The sequence below is a fragment of the Cornus florida genome, unplaced genomic scaffold (genome assembly GCF_030987335.1).
Source record: "Cornus florida cultivar Cherokee Brave unplaced genomic scaffold, ASM3098733v1 CherokeeBrave_3.0.0_Hap2_Chr03, whole genome shotgun sequence".
Lineage (NCBI taxonomy): Eukaryota > Viridiplantae > Streptophyta > Magnoliopsida > Cornales > Cornaceae > Cornus > Cornus florida.
In genome coordinates this window covers 34,290,154-34,295,175 of record NW_026775573.1, presented here as the reverse complement: position 1 = coordinate 34,295,175, position 5,022 = coordinate 34,290,154, and the positions used below count along the sequence as shown (strand labels likewise).

Sequence of the window (5,022 nt, the reverse complement as noted above, 5' to 3'; positions counted from 1 at the left end):
GCTTGCTCGTTCACGCTAGCGCCCCGCACTCGCTCGCGCTAGCGCCTCGCACTCGCTCTCACTAGCACCTTGCACTCGCTTGTGCTAAAACTCACTCGCACTCGTCCGAAGCAACCATCATTCCTGCTCTTCCGAGGTCGCTTCTTGCTGGAGTGACCTCGAGCTTTCTGCTTTGTGAGATCCCCTCTTTTTGGATAGAGGGACCTCGAAATATAGACTCGGGATGTGGCCTCACGAGGTCAAGAAGGCAGAACCTTGGAGTAGGCTCATTCCTATGGTGGGTTCGGGAATCTGAGGGCATGTGGACAGGTGGCTGAGATCCAAGGTACTGCCTCAGTCCGAGGCCGATGCAAGGGGGAAAGGACATTCGGTATCCGAGCTCAAGCTATGAACGATAAAAAGTGCATTAATTACGAAAGACATTTGACAAGACCTGTATTAATTAAGGAGCGCCGTTACCTCTTTGGACCGGGGGGCAAAACACCGCGGTTCATCCGTTAATGTCCCATCAGTCGGGAGGGGAGACCCTCGAACCCTTGGGCAAGAGCGGGCTCACCCAAAGGACTGAGAGACATTGACTGAGGGAATGAGCACTATAAATAGGCGAATTAATCAGCCTTTAAAAAGGAGAAGGACCCTAACCACCAAACATTGCCGAGCTTGAGTTCATTGGGTACCGAGGTCGGCCTTCTCTTTCTTAATCTTTACTGTACAAAGAGTCCCTTGTATCGCTTGGATCTCCACTTGGATACTGATCTCAGATTTCTTGACTTACGTGGAACGATCTCCTCATCCTACTCACGAACCACCATCAACACACGGTCTTGAGTGTTGGTCCATACCCAATTGGAATAGATACTCTGTGTAGAAGGCATAAATTCGTGGATACAAGATGGATCAATTGATGTTGGCATACTGACAATCTGTGGAATAGGTGGAATTAGGAAGACAACCATCGCTAAAACTGTGTATAACCTAAACTTTGAAAGATTTGAAGGTAGCAACTTCCTTGCAAATATTAGAGAAATATCATAACAACCAAATGGTTTGGTTAGTTTACAAAAACTACTTCTTTATGATATTCTAAAGGGGAGAGAAGAAAAAATCAGCAGTATGGATGAAGGAATCATCAAGATTAGAGATGTTATTTGTTGTAAAAGAGTTTTAGTTGTTCTTGATAATGTGGAGCAATCAGACGAACTAAAAGCAGTACTCATAATGCGAGATTGGTTTTATCGAGGAAGTAAAATTATCATAACAACTAGAAATGAGCAATTGTTGAAGGCACATGAATTGTATAAGATGCACAGAGTTGAGGAATTAAACAATGATGAATCGTTTGAGCTCTTTTGTTGGCATGCCTTTGGACAAGATCATTCGATTGAATTTTACTTGGAGCACTCAGAAAGGGTTGTACGCTACTGTGTAGGGCTTCCTTTAGCTCTTGAAGTGTTGGGTTCTTCTCTTGCTGGCAGACCTGTAGATGTGAGGGAAAGCCGCAATAAATAAACATTGCCTCATTTGTTTTTAATTTATTATATATCTTTAAATAGGTGTGCTTATTTTTCAAGTCCTCTAATCAGGGATCAAATTCCATTGAAGGTCTAATCCTCAACTTGAATGTGCCTAAGGAAGATAGGTCAACCAAGGAATTCCTTGGTTTAGATAATGCAAATAGACACCATTCTGAAGGTTTTCTTGAAAAATCAATGTAAGTTGTACTCAGTGGCAAATACTTAGAAAGTTTTGATTAGTTTAAAACAGATCTGTGTCTTTACCAACTTTCTTTATTTTTGCAATTAATAAATCAATATCATGTAATATAAAATAAAGCAAAGTAAAGTTAGAGATGACACCAGGATTTTAGCGAGGAAACTCCAGTTGATAAAATACATCAACTGTTTGTATGGGAAAAACCTAGAGGACTGTGTAGTCCAAAGTAAACCGATCCACTATGCTTGAAACAAAGTATACTGAATTTTGACTCTGGCTCACACCTAATCCTTCTACCAAATACCAACTGCTGATAATCCTCTGGCTTTGCAACTCCCTGTCCAACATCAACTTGACCTCAGACTTATGTTTGGTATTTATAGAAGAGTAGCAGGTAGATTAGACAGCACTTCTCAAATGCTCTAACCCTTTCAAAGTGTGATCGCTTTTACTTCTGTTCTTCAATCGTCTGAATTCAATATAGAAGTAGATTTGATTTCGTCTGATCGATGTAGATGCAACTGTATGATCACGATTAGGATTTGAACACCACAACTCTAAACTCTTTATGTGTTTATGTGTATGTATTCTAGAAAGATGACGGAAAAAATCAACTCTTATTTTCTGTAAAAATAATCTTCCTAAGGCTTTTAAGAATAATGAATTTGTAGATCAAAAGCCTTGAATAAACCTATGTGTATGACATGATTTATATAGAGATTTGCAAAGTCCTATTCCTTTTGAAAATAAAGGAAATTTCGTGCATAGGACTTGGAAGGAAAGTTGGATAAAAAAGGAATCAAACAGAATAAGATAACTGAAAACCTTTTGCAAACAGGACTTCTGGAACCGGTTCCCAAAGGACAGAATGAAGTTCTTCGAATCATAGCTTCTGGAACTGGTTCCCAAATTCAGGTACCAGTTTCTACTTGACAGAATCCACTTTAAACTTAGATTTTCTGTTTTTGGAAATTCTGAAAAATATAACATATAGGTATTTGTGTCCTAAGTGGGAAACGATGTTCTAATGTATTGTTCTTTCCTTTTCGATGATCAACAATACTTTCCTCATCTGAACAACCTCTGAATTCCGCGGTCGATGTTGAGTCTGATATGGTAACTAAAATTACAACTCGACTAGGACTTGTTTTGTTACCGAAATTTGCCAATTACAAAAATATATCTCACAATCAACATTACATTCTAAAAGGAATGCATTGAAGCAGCGGCTAGGCTTCTTCTCTTGGGTCCCAAAAATTCTGCCACAATAGGATCACATTCCACATCAATGAAGTAGAATTACAAACTGATGCATTTTCAAGCATGTACAAATTAAGACTGCTCCATCTGAATTATACAAACCTCACCGGAGACTATGAAGAATTCCCCAGGAAGTTAAGATGGTTGTGTTGGTGTGGGTTCCCTTTAGAATCTATACCCAATTGCTTTCCTCTAGAGAGTGTGGTTGCTCTTGACATGCACAATAGTAGCTTGAAACAAGTTTGGACTGGAAACAAGGTCCCATTCTAACTTTTTTTTTTTTTTTTTTTTTTTTTTTAGTGATTACTATGAATATCATATATACTAATTTCTAAATGGGCCATTGCATGGTGCATTGGTAAAATGCTTGGCTGAGTGTGTTATGCTAATATCTTTTATGTTTTTTATATAGTTAATCAGATTGTTAAAAATCCTCAATCTCAGTCATTCCCATGGCCTTACCAATATGCCCGATTTCTCACAAGTCTCGAATTTTGAAAGATTGATTCTAAAAAATTGCATAACTTTAATTAAGATTTGTGGATCAATTGGGGAATTAGGGAGACTAGTTGTGTTGAATCTAAAAGGTTGCAAAAATCTTCCCAATCTTCCATCGGAAATTGGTCAACTAAAATCTCTTGAAATACTCATTTTATCTTGTTGTTTCAAGCTCGAGAAGTTGCCTGAAGAGCTGGTCAACCTGGAGTCTCTGAAAATGCTCATTGCATACAAGATTGGCATAAATCAATTACCCTCCATGAATACTGGGGTAAGATTATGGACTTCGCACTTCCGGGATTGGCTATTGGGACCAAGAAGAATTCCAGAATCGATCAACTTTTCGTTGTGCTCTTTACCACACTCATTATCAAGGTTGAGTCTTGCTAGCTGCAACCTATCAGATGATGCTATTCCAAACAATCTTGGTAGCCTATCCCTGTTGTAGTACTTTTATCTATGTGGAAATCCAATCTGTAGCCTTCCAGAGAGCATCAGGTGTCTTACTATACTCGACGAACTCTATTTAAGCAACTGCGAAACATTCCAGTTACTTCCAGAGCTTCCAATGAGTTTAAGGGACTTGTATTTATCCAGTTGCAGGTCACTGGAAATGATAACAAATCTACCAAACCTGAATTCATTGGATTTGATGATAAATGACTGTGAGAAACTAACTGAGGTTCAGAGATTGTTCAAGTTAGAACCAAATGGAAACTTTGATGAAGTAATGATCAGTAATTTGGGCTTGTCCAACTAGGAATTCCTGAGAAATATTGAAGTGTGGTTGGTCAATAAAATGACGTTTACTATAGGAAAACTTCCCCTTCAGGTGAGCTCTCTCTCTCTCTCTTTCTCACACACACACTCCCACACACACATATTGGTACGAGTAAAAAATTATGATTTTGATGCTGTAGGGACTGTATGAATTGGGTATATTTAGCACTTTTCTCCCTGGTAGTGAAGTTCCAGACTGGTTCATCATTAAGAGTATGATATCTTCAATATCTTTTGAGGTACCTTCATATCCTAATTTGAAGATCCAAGGCTTGAATGTATGTGTTGTCTATGCATAAACTGATAATCTGAGTGATGGTTATTTGGAAATTTTGGATGCGTTATGCATGATTAAAGTGAGTAATAGAACAAAGGATGTGAAGTGGACATACTGCCCAACATTCATGGGCTATCCAGATGAGGGCAATGAGATGGTATGGTTAAGCCATTGGAATATTGTGAATCAATTAATGGAAGATGGCGATGAAGTGAATATTTCAGTGGATTTTTGGCATAAAGGTAATCTTCAGGTAAAGGAGTTTGGGATCCATGTTGTGGAGGAAGAGAAGGATACCCCACACAACACCTATCCTTCTTGTCAAAATGTTAATAACTTTGACTTGTCAGCGTATCAGGTGAGCACAGGTGCTTACTTCCTCTGCCATCATCGTTTTGACGTCTATCTATGCAGCTTTCCTGATGGTAATTGGGATACCAAAAGTAGGTTGTATGATCTATATTTTGGTTATACCAAAAGTTGGTTGTATGATC

The 5,022-nt window shown here is 38.7% G+C and overlaps 1 pseudogene; it reads left to right on the top strand.

Annotated features, from left to right (window-relative positions):
* The first annotated feature begins 387 nt into the window (after positions 1-387).
* On the top strand, positions 388-4,134 carry LOC132301416 (disease resistance protein RPV1-like; annotated as a pseudogene).
* Positions 4,135-5,022: the final 888 nt, after the last annotated feature.